The 12,354-nt window shown below is 48.2% G+C and overlaps 1 pseudogene; it reads right to left on the reverse strand.

Annotated features, from left to right (window-relative positions):
• Positions 1-1,910: 1,910 nt before the first annotated feature.
• LOC105502916 lies at positions 1,911-10,832 on the reverse strand (annotated as a pseudogene).
• Between the last annotated feature and the right edge of the window lie 1,522 nt (positions 10,833-12,354).

Below are 12,354 nucleotides of genomic sequence, written 5' to 3' on the forward strand. Positions count from 1 at the left end.
AGACAGGGTTTCACCATGTTGGCTAGGCTGGTCTTGAACTCCTGACCCAAATGATCCACCCACCTCAGCCTCCCAAACTGCTGGGATTACAGGCATGAGCCACCACACCCGGCCGAAAGGTTTACTTTCAATAATAAACCTAGAAATGCAGATAAAATAAGAAAAAAATTAAATACCTTTTAATATCTCCGGGGTTACCAACAATTTACTTTTTTGTGTGTCTTTTTTTTTTCCTTTTTGCGGAGAATGGGATCTCGCCATGTTGCCCAGGCAGGTCTCAAACTCCTGGACTCAAAGTAGCCTCCCACCTCTGCCTCCCTAAGTGCTGGGATTACAGGCGAGAGCCACTGTGCCTGGTCAGATTATCAACAATTTAAATAATGGTAACATAAGCACTGTAAACAAGGACTTCATATATGTAGAGGACAGTCAAGGCTTTAAAAATATGACCTGGAAATACTGTGTCTAGAATTTTTTCTTTTTTTCTTTTGTCTTTTTTTTTCTTTTCAATAACTGGTTTTTGCTTTATTCTGTAGTTCACATAGGACAACCCCAAATTCCACACTTGGTTTTCTCTTCTGTCTTTGTTATTCTTTCAATATCTATGTCAACAGAGACCGTTTCTCCCAACAGCATGTGCAGCCTCATCCAGGACACACAGGCCCTCAAAATCCTAGCCCTCTAGCACTGCCACCTGGGCCTCCCAGGTGACCACACCCATGCCTGTTTGTGCTGGGGCTCTGCCCTGGTCCTGTTACTCTGAGGTGTCCTTAGGGCAGGAATGCCAAACGGGCCCCATGTGATGTACCAACTCTGGGTAAATACAAGAGGCTGCCTGGAGCCCTGGGCTGAGGGTTGAGAGACAGTCTGCGTCTGGCTTCCAATGCAAAGAACGCCGTGACCCATGAGTGATGCCTGCCTTGACAATACCCATTAGAGGTGCCTGGAAAGGTGTGGCGTTTGGGGGGAATGGGCTCAGAAAGGGACAAGGTGTGTGGCCCATCCTTGTCTTAGATGGTTGTTCTGCTACCCAGGCTGTGCTGTCCCACCGGCCAGGTGGCTGAGGAGGAAGTCAAGGCCACAAAGTTGCAAGTGGCTTCCCTGTGGCCTGCAGGAAACAGCATAAGCCCCAAGCTGGATGGAGCTTGAAAGGGTGCCCACGCTAGGCCCTGTGGGGGTCTGCACGCTGCAGGCCACGCTGGCATTAGCTCCAATCCTTTGGGGTCCGTCTCATCCAGGCAAAGACAGCTGGTTGGCCTCAGAGCATTATTATAGGTGCCACTAGCAGGTAAAATATTTTTACGTGGCCCGGACGCAGAAATGGGCTGTACCTCTGGATAGACTTTTAGAAACTTTCAATCCAAACCAAAAGGATATATCTTCTAGGTGTTACCAAGAAACCTAAACAAAAAGGACAGGCTTACTTTAATCAAGTTCCAGAATGGGGTACATGTCTTTGAAAAGCACTTTGTAGGCCGGGCGCGGTGGCTCAAGCCTGTAATCCCAGCACTTTGGGAGGCCGAGACGGGTGGATCACGAGGTCAGGAGATCGAGACCATCCTGGCTGACACGGTGAAACCCCGTCTCTACTAAAAAAAAATACAAAAACCGAGCCGGGCGAGGTGGCGGGCGCCTGTAGTCCCAGCTACTCGGGAGGCTGAGGCAGGAGAATGGCGTAAACCCGGGAGGCGGAGCTTGCAGTGAGCTGAGATCCGGCCACTGCACTCCAGCCCGGGCGACAGAGCGAGACTCTGTCTCAAAAAAAAAAAAAAAAAAAAGAAAAGCACTTTGTAGCAGAAGATGCAGGGGTGTGTGTAAAGCAAAGTTTCTAGAATACACCAGAGGAAACAGACACAACCCGACTTGGCCTTTGCGTCCCCTGGATGCTGCTCTGTCCCAGTGGTGGGTGGTTACGGGGTCCAGCTGACTCTGGGGGTGTCGCGATGCTCCGTGTGTGCGTCCAGGTGTCTGCTGAAGTCTTCCTCTCTCTGCTGGTGGGTCTGAGATGCTTTCCTCAGGATCCTTTCCATTTGTCGCTTCTCCTGCACTTTCTCCTGGGCTGGGGTCAGCCCGTCCAAGTCGCACCACTTCTCCTCCTCATTCTTTTTGCTTGTTCCTATCGCTTCCTGAGTTGTGCCTTGTCTTTGTGCTTCTTTTTCTTCTTCTGCTTGGTCACTCCAAGCTCTGCGATGCCTTTTGGCTTCAGGGGTCCCTTCTGGACCTGCTTGTAGTCCCCCAGGTCACTAGCCTGCGGTTCGGTAGGCAGCAGAATTTTTTCTGGAGAAAAGATCAAGCAACGTATGTGAAGATTTATGTCCAAGGATGTGCATCATAGAATTCCTGAAAAATATATATTTTTTTTCAGGAATTTTATATATATATATATATATGTATAGAGAGAGAGAGAGAGGCAGAATCCCACTGTGTTACCCAGGCTGGAGTGCAGGCCCAAACTCCTGGGCTCAAGCAATTCTCTTGCTTCAGCCTCCTAAGTAGCTGAGAGTATAGGTGTGTACTACCATCCCCGGCCAAGTTTTTAATTTTTTTTGTAGAGAGATGAGGCCTTACTATGTTAGCCAGGCTGATCTCAAACTCCTGGCCTCAAGCGATCATCCTGCTTTGACCTCCCAAAACTCTGGAATTACAGGCATGAGCCACAGCATCTGTCCCTTAAAATACATTTTTAAATTTTTATGTTTTTCATTACATATATCTGCTGATTGTTTTTTATTTTTTATTTTTTTTACTTGAAATATTTTTAATGGAAATACTTAAATGTTCTCCAACATGGCGAAACCCCGTCTCTCCTAAAAATGCTAAAATTAGCGGGCACGGTGGCATATGCCTGTAATCCTAGCTACTTGGGAGGCTGAGGCACGAGAATCACTTTAACCCTGAAGGCAGAGGTTGCTGTGAGTCCAGATTGCACCACTGAGCTCCAGGCTGGGTGACAGAGCAAGACTCTGTCTCAAAGCAATGCATACATATATATAAATGTTTGGCAATAGAAGACTACTTTGGTAGGTTATAGTCCATATGTAATCCCAGCACTTTTGGAGGCAGAGGTTGGGAGGATCACTTGAGCCCAGGAGTTCAAGACCAGCCTGGGCAATATAATGAGATCCCATATCTATGAAAAATGGAAAATTAGAAAATTAGCGAGGAATGATGGCATGCACTTGTAGTCCCACCTACTTGGGAGGCTGAGGTGGGAGGATCACTGGAGCCCACAAGGTTGAGGCCACAGTGAGCCATGACTGTGCCACTGCACTCCAGCCTGGGTAACATGCCAAGACCTTGTCTCTAAAGAAAAAAAAAAGTGTGTTCTAACTTGGTAAATATTAGAATATTTAAGCTATTAGGCTATGAAGTCAGAGCTGGATTTAAACCCATCTCTTCTTAGCTGTGTATTGTGAAACAATCCGTTTAACCCTCTAAGCCTCAGTTTCCATACCTACCTATTTTATTTATTTATTTTTTTCAGAGGCAAGGTTTGCTACATTGCCCTTGGCGGTTCTCCACCTCAGCCTTCTGAGTAGCTGGGACCACCAGCTCGCACCACCTTGCCCAGCTACCTTTTAAAGTTGTGGGATTAAATAAATCAGTTTCTATGGTGTGCTTATAAACACAGTGCCTGGCATTCAATAAATATTCACTGCATATATATATAATGATTGAATACTAAATCTTGAAGTCAGTGATGCTGGCACGCAAAAGACATTTAATAAACATCTTTGAATAAAAAAATACGATGAATATGATAGGAGATTACACTGAGAAAATTTTGTTTAGGTCAAAAAGAAAATTTGACCATTAAGTAAAGAGACTTTGGTTTTCTATGACTGATTAATGAACTCAGGAGGGAATGCCAAAGGATATCTTTTACAAGTGTTTTGAACAGTAGCAGCAAACTGAAATAAACATATATAGCCTCACAAGGTGAATTCTTTGGAAGATAAAATGCATATAGATGTAACTGTTCTATTAGTATGTATGTTGTTTTCTTTTTTTCTTTCTTTCTTTTTTTTTTTTTTTAGATGGAGTCTCGCTCCGTTGCCCAGGCTGGAGTGCAGTGGCACAATCTCGTCTCACTGCAACCTCTGCCTCCTGAGTTCAAGTGATTCTCCTGCCTCAGCCTCCCGAGTAGCTGCGGTTACAAGCACCCGCCACCACGCCCAGCTATTTTTTTTATTTTTTTATTTGTAGTAGAGATGGGGTTTCGCCAGGTTGGCCAGGCTGGTCTTGAAATCCTGACCTCAGGTGATCCACCCTCCTCGGCCTCCCAAAGTGCTGGGATTACAGGTGTGAGCCACCGTGCCCAGCCAAAACATATGTTGTTTTCTATGTGGTAACTTTACAGCCGCTCTCTACGTGGCCCACTTCAAAATAGCCCTGGGAGCAGCCTTTCCTTTATTCAGCAAAGGCTCTCTGAGCCCCTAGGATGGGCTAAGCACTTCCACGGAGCTGCCGCTGTGGACTGTGCCGGGCTGTGATGGGGGACAGTGATGCGGTCTCACCTACTGTGGACGACTCGGGAGGTTCCTAATGGTCTGGAAACACCCAGGACAGCCCTGAGCTCAGCTTCCGGAAAAGGAGGCATCTTCAGGCTCTGCCTACTGCATACCCAATTGTGAAGCCTGGGCAACTACGCTGAGGTTCTGGGCCTCAACTCTTCATCTACGAAATGAGAGCATTACACAGATGACTTCAGGGTTTTGTTTTTTTTTAATCCTGTGACCAGAAAGAAATTCACGGTGACCAAACACACACACACACATGAACACACGCACATGGACACAACTGGAAAACTTGCTCACGAATGCCAAGGCCACTCCCACTCTGAAACACATGGGAGATTTTGGTTGTTTTGTCTTTTTTTTTTTTTGAGACAAATTCTTGCTCTGTCACCCAGGCTGGAGTGCAGTGGCTCAATCACAGCTCACTGCAACCTTGATCTCCTAGAATCAAGAATTCTCCCACCTCAGCCTCCCAAATAGCTGGGACCACAGGCACAGGACGCTATGCTCTCAGCTAACTTTTGATTTCTTTTAAGTAGAGACAAGGTCTTGCCATGTTGCCCAGGCTGCTCTCAAACTCCTGGGCTCAAGTGATGCTCCTGCCTCGGCCTCCCAAAGTGCTGGGATGACAGGGGTGAGCCACTGCGCCCGGCCTGAAACACCTGTTTTTCTAGTGGAAAAAGGTCTGATGAGGAAGCAAAGGCCCTGGTTGTTGGTGGCTGCCAGGCTTATGGGATCTCAGGCAAATTGCATCACCTCTGTAAGCCCTTTGCTGTAATGTCAGGCTTCTGGCCTAATGATCTCTGAAGTCCCTCCGTTGCTAAAATTCTGTTTTATAATCATTCCATTCCATTCAATGGTCCTATATTGAGCACGTGTGCCAGGCACTTTCTAGGCCCAGGGGCTGCAAAGGGGAATGACTCATAGACCCCACCATTGAAGGACCCACCATCTTACTGAGTGAGCCAGCACGAGAAGCACAGAGACGGAGATGGGCATGTGTGGGCTTGTTCCAGAGCTGGACGTGCCTAAAGACCCTCTACTGAGGCCATGATCTCCACCTGGCTCTCATTTGGGCCTACGCCATTTTTGTAGACTTTAAATGGGCAATGAATATACTAGGTATCATCAAACACGTATTTCCACCATGTTTCCACCCCTAACCCTAAGGGGTTCGTTTCAAGGGGGAGCGTCTGGTCATCCTATGTGGCCAGACTTTGCATAGGGCAAGCTCTGGCAATAGGGCCAAACAATGCATATGACAAAGGACAAATGCAGAATACAAAATATAGCTAACTGCTGCGTTAATTATCTTACTCAAGTCTAAATGTTTTTCAGCCCTCGCTCTCCACCCCTGTGAGTTGTTTAATTTTATCAGTTAAGTTTTTAAAAATTGATGTCATGCAAAACATAATTATATTCCTAGTATTCCAATTCCTCATTTCAGATCCATGGCCATATCCATTTGGTCACTTTCCATCACAAGATACTGTTTGAATTGTCAGCCTGAAAATTCCCACTGCCCAACAAGGCCAAATGCCAACACGAAAAAACCCCACAAGCCAATGGAGTTTATTTCTAACGCCAGACACAGCTTTGAAATACAGGTTTAGACAGCATGAGAACTGGTCAGTGAATAATTGCTTCAACAGCATCGGCCCTTTAAGGGCCCAAGGAGTAAACATGATCTTCCATGTGAGTAAAATGCAATGGTTGTGCAGAGAGGAGACGTATGAAAGGTTTACCTTGGGCAGCACCAGTCAATAGCAGACTCTTTCCTTGCTCAAGTGTGAAAGCCCATCTATAAACAGCTTTCACAGCTCTGTGGTGCCAGACAATTGCACCATTGAAAGACAGGACTGGTAAGTGCTCCCCACTTCCAGGGATTATTCTGTGTGTCTCAGTAGAAGTAGGGTGCTTTGTCCTGCTTCCCCTTTGTGTGAGTAAATGTCTTTTTATTCTAGGAGCCCCCGTTCCTGCTCTTAGTCTCTTGCTGTTATTGTTTAACCTTATTGGCAGGAGAGAAGCCAGAGGCAGAGGGAGTCAGCCACAAAACCTGCCCATCTCAGTGCCTGGTGGGGAGGCATTACCTCTCTAGAAGTTGTCCACTGGCCACAGACCCATTCCTCAGAATGAATTCAGGATGTTTGGGATGTAGTTTTCCTGGGAAGCAGTAGAGCCATCCAGGAAGGCCATTGTGAACCACATGATCCAAAAAGGTTTATTGAGACCCACCACGCGCCAGCACATTCTAGGCCCTGAGGAAAGAGATCTGCTCATAGCCAAGTCCCGCTCTCCTGGAGCTCGCTGTCCACGAGGCATGATGATAACATGCAGATAAATACCTGGAATGTCAGGTGGCAAGGAGGAAGAAGTGATCAGGGCAGGGAGAGATGCTGTTCTAGACGGCCCGCTCAGGACATTTCCTCCGATGAGGCCATATTTGAATGAAGAAAGAGATTGAGTCCCACAAATACCTGAGGCAGGAGGGCTTCAGGCAGGAGAAACAGCAATGCAAAGGCTCTGGTTTGGGGTGTGCCTGGCATCTTGAAGGACCTCCAGGTGGCATTTTAAGGAGCTGGTGACAGCAATTCCTCCCAGGGAGCCTCTTCCAGGAGACACTGAGTGAGATGGCAAATGAGAGGCTTTTCTAATAAAACTGCTAGTGAAGGCCACACATGGTGGCTCATGCCTGTAATCCCAGTACTTTGGGAGGCCAACCAGGAGGATCGCTTCAGCCCAAGAGTTCAAGATTGCAGTGAGCTGTGATCCTACCACCGCACTCCAACGTGGACAACAGAATGAAACCCTGTCTCCAAAAACAAACAAACAAAACAAAACAAATCTGCCAGGGATGATCATTCCATGTGAACAACTTGTTGATCCTGCCTATAATTAGAGCTCATGTCTTCTAAGCCCTCCCCCGGGGTCTGCTCACATGTGTTTTCTTAGAGGCCAAAGCTGCTGAAATCCAAGCAGCCCCACAGGCAAAGCCACAACAGGATGAAAGGAAGAAATGGCCCCGGCGCAGCGGCTCACGCCTGTAATCCCAGCACTTTGGGAGGCTGAGGCTGGCAGATCACCTGAGGTCCGGAGTTCGAGACCAGCCTGACCAACACGGAGAAATCCCGTCTCTACTAAAATATAGAACTAGCTGGGCGTGGTGGCACATGCCTGTAATCCCAGCTAGTTGGGAGGCTGAGGCGGGAGAATCACTTGAACCTGGGAAGCGGAGGTTGCGGTGACCCGAGATCGTGCCATTGCACTCCAGCCTGGGCAGCAAGAGCGAAACTCCGTCTCAAAAAAAAAAAGAAAGAAAGAAAGAAATGTCTGAGCCAGGCACAGCAGTGCGCACCTGTAGTCCCAGCTACTCAGGAAGCTGAGGAGGGAGGATCACTTGAGCCTGGAGTTCAAGGCCAGCCTGGGCAATGTAAAATTTTTTATCTATATAAAGGTCTGGTCTTTAAAATAGTTGTGAAGAAAAATAGGTCTTTGATTGCTTTCTGTGTCGATCACCTACCATCATGAACACTTCATGTATATTAGCTTTTATGTAGATGTGATTATCCTCATTTTACACAGGAGTCACCTGAGCCTCAAAGACAGGAAGCAAATGGCTCTAGGCCACATGGTGCTAAGAAGCTGTGAATCGCCCCAGCTACTTCCGGAACTGAGGCAAGAGGATTGCTTGAGCCCAGGAGGTTGAGTCTGCAGTGAGCCGAGATCGTGCCACTGCACTCCAGCCTGGGTAACAAAGTGAGAGAGAACCTGTCTCAAAAAAAAAAAAAAAAAAGTGAATTGAGATTTGAACCCAGGCTGCCTGATTCTGGAGCTTGTATTCTTTCCATGGCAGAGCATCGCCCCTGTGCATCACGATGATGTGCATCCAGTACCATGGAACCGTTGCTAACCCAGCTTACAGAGCCCTGTCTGGGAGCCCTGTCTGGGAGCCCTGTCTACCAGCCTTAGTTTGTGGCTGCCTGGGGACTCCCCATAGCTGGCAATTTGTTTATACAGAGTGGCTGTCACTTAATTCGGTAAAGCCTACATTTCCATGTCTCTGTTACAAGTTTGGTGGAACCACAAACCTAGGGGGTGGCTCGCTGCCTCACCCTCAGCCCTCTCCATGTCTGAAATGCCACGGTGGGCGCTCAGATGGTGAGACCGAGGTGGGGTTCCCCAGCTTTCGGAGATACCCCCGTGTGCTTTCACCATCAACCAATGCTTTCTCTCCAGAGGCTTCACTTCTGCACTAGCACTGGAGGTGTAGCTCTCACAGCTGAAACGACACACAGAGGTTATCACTTTCCTTTCCCCAAAAAGAATCCTAGTACATGGAATCATGGAACGTGAGGGTCAAAATGGACATGAAGTTCTTTGAGCCCAATTGTGTTCTGATGGTTCCCTTACTACTCCATCTTTCTGCCAAGGGCCATCCTGATCGAGCCTACACACTCCAGTTTCCAGGGAGCACACCGGCTCCCACCAGCTATTCTTTCTGTTATTTCATCTGGGCAGCTCCGAGCAGCTTGTCTACCCTGTGCCAAAGTCTGTCTTCCCTTCGTCTCTACTCGGTGAGAGTAGTGTGAGTACAGTGGGAGGCTGCATAGCACACCTCAAATACCTTCTATGTGGAAGCCAAACAATTGCTTTATAATTCTATTAATATAGCCTGCAGTCACAGCTTTTTTTTTTTTTTGATGGAGTCTTGCTCTGTTGCCCAGGCTGGAGTACAGTGGTGCCATCTTGGCTCACTGCAACCTCCACCTCCTGGATTCAAGTGATTCTCCTGCCTTGGCCTCCTGAGTAGCTGGGATTACAGGCACGTGCCACCACACCTGGCTAATTTTTGTATTTTTAGTAGAGACAGGGTTTCACCATGTTGGCCAGGCTGGCCTCAAACTCCTGACCTCATGTGTCTGCCCGCCTCGGCCTCCCAAAGTGCCAGTCACAGCTTTTTTTTGATACTCATATAACACTGTTGATTCATATCGAGATTTTCATCAACCAAAACTTAAGAGTTTGTTTCCTTTTCCATTAGTATTAAGCCATACCCCTGTGTCCACACTACTACAGTGTGGTGATTTCATGGACCATTACAAGATTTCGCATTATTCCTATTAAACTTTCACTAGATGCTCATCAGTTGACTGGATCTTCCTGGATCTCGTTGCTGTGATCCATCTGCTTTATCCCTCCCACCTTCACTTTACCTGTGAGTAGTCAGGGAAGCGTGTGTTTTGCTTTATTTTTGTTTCGAGACAGAGTCTCGCTGTGTCACCCAGGTGGAGTGCAATGGTGCGATCTCAGCTCACTGCAACCTCCGTCTCCAGGCTCAAGCGATTCTCCCACCACAGCCTCCCAAGTAGCTGGGATTACAGGCACCCACCACCACGCCTGGCTAATTTTTATAGTTTTAGTAGAGATAAGGATTTCACCATGTTGGCCAGGCTGATCTCGAACTTCTGACCTCAGGTGATCAGCCCACTTTGGCCTCCCAAAGTGCTGGGATTACAGGTGTAAGCCACCACACCCAGCCAGGGAAGCATGTGTTGATGGGATCTCAAAATCAAATACCTGTAGAAACCTCAAAATCAAATACCTGTAGAAACCATAAGTAGACCCCCAGGGCTGGGTGGACAAGCCCGAGGGCTTCTTCAGCACCCTCTGGACACAGTCCTCCAACCCCTTACTAAACCACCTCCCCGGGTTGACATCCAGCCTCTCACTGCCCATCCTGCCCAGATACACTGGGGAGTGCTTTCTAGAGGAAGTGCTACATCTCAGAAAGGGCTATAGTGGAGGGGAACAGAGCTCAGGCTCTGGAGTCAGTGCTAGGTTCTCTCTTTTCCACTCCCTGGCTGTGTGACATTGCACAAGTGCATTTACTTCTCTGTTCTCTGGTTTTTCCCATCTGTAAAATGGGGAAAATAATAATGTCTACTTCATAGGGTTGATGTAAGTATTTTACAAAATCATTCATGTAGTGTGTTTAGCTCAGGGCCTAGCACATAGGGATTACTTAATACAATTCACCTATACTGATGGTTTTTGTGGTTACTATTATCATTGCTACAGTGATTATTAGGAATCACACTGTTATCTCTGACATCTACAGATGGTGGCAGCAGGACAATGGAAACAGCCCAGTGAGTACAAAAGAGATGCTCCTGAACACACACCCCACCCTCTTCCTTCATTCACGCCCCCTGGCCTGGTATCGTCGGCACATCGCTACGATCCTCTTGGAGAACACTCCTCCCGCGCTGAGAGTGGAAACACCAGCTTGCCTTCGCGTGACATGGAGCGTGTCATGCCGCTCCTCTCCTCAAAAACGTTCAGTGAGGTCCCTTGTATCTTACAGAACGAAGTCCAAACTCTCTGCTGTCATTGAAGAGTCGTCTCCCAGGTGGCTGTGCCACATCTCCAGCTTGTCTCTCAGGAGACCCTCTCCAGGGCCCTGCCTGTCCACACATAGGACTCACCAGTCCCTGGGCCAGCCTGGGCCCTTCCCCACCCATCCTGTGCTTTGATTCCCCAGGGGAGGCGCCCTTGCCAGACTCTTCACTGACTAAATCCCACTCATCCTGCAAAACCTGGCGAAATTCAAGGCCACTGGAGGAGCTCTTCCTTTGAGACTCTCCAGCAGGACTTGCCGCCTCTGCGTGGGGCCTGTAGCAAGCCCTGCCTGCCACTGTCACTCCGTTGCTGCAGAATGAGTGGGACTTGGTCCCTTTCGTGACTTCCCCAACACACACACACCCCACCCCCACCGCATAGCACAAGGCTGAGAGCACTGGGAACGCTCAATAAAGAAATATTTTTGGCCTGAATGAATGGCCTGAAGGACTGCTCCTTTCAACAATTATGGCCCAATAAATTATACCGACATTGCCTCCTGGAGGAAAAGGCCACACCAAGGCCCCCACAGATGGGGAAACTGCTCTGTCTGCCAAAACCCAGATGTAGGACAGCCTTGGCCCTGCTTGGCTGTCTACCTGAATCTGGGTTTAACAACTTGGCCTGCAGTTTTACAGCCTGACTCACCAGGCTCAGCACAACAGCGTGAGTTCTCTGTCCGCATGCTGCTGCCAGGTGTTGAAGGAACGGGCTGCAGTGACTTACCCAGCTCAAGGAGACCTGCAGGCGGGGGAGAGGGGTGCCTGCACCCCAGGCTGGGAGGCCAGGGGACTTGTCTGCAAAAGAAGCCCTTGTCTGGACCCTAAACAGAAAAAAAGAGGTGATGAAAGTTTACAGCATGAGGATCCGGCGCTGGGTGCTGCAGGGGGATGCATGCTGACTTGGAGGTTGGGGGTAGGGGCTGTGGAACATAGAGTGACCTTCAGGGTCATGATTCAACTGAACAAAGCTTAGAGGGCCTAGATTCAGACAGATTTTATTTCTATAGCTGTAAGAGTTGTGTGGTCCTAGGAAGCATGCAGGAAGCCATCAAATTTAAGCTTTTAGAGCTGGGGTTACATATCTTAAGAGCCAAAGAAATGCAGTATCCAAACAAGTGATATAAGGCGTGAAGACTCGTGTGAGGAGAGGCTGGAAGGGTCTCTGGCTGTATGAGCGTTCCCTTCTTGGGTTACGAAGTTACTGGTGCAGCATCTATAATAGAGTTCACGGTAATGGCGTGCTGAAAGCCCTGTCTTGCGGCATGTGCACATTTCTGTGGTGTAAATACACCGACCATGGCCAATTTCAAACTACCCGGAAGGTAGGCCCAGAATGTAGAGCTGGGAAGAGATAGCACAGCCAGCTCTTGTGAGCCTGGGCAAGCCAGCTCCCGTACACGCTGATTCCCAGAAGCCTGTTAGCGTCACCAGCAAGA

This window comes from Colobus angolensis, unplaced genomic scaffold (genome assembly GCF_000951035.1).
Source record: "Colobus angolensis palliatus isolate OR3802 unplaced genomic scaffold, Cang.pa_1.0 Scaffold12, whole genome shotgun sequence".
NCBI lineage: Eukaryota > Metazoa > Chordata > Mammalia > Primates > Cercopithecidae > Colobus > Colobus angolensis.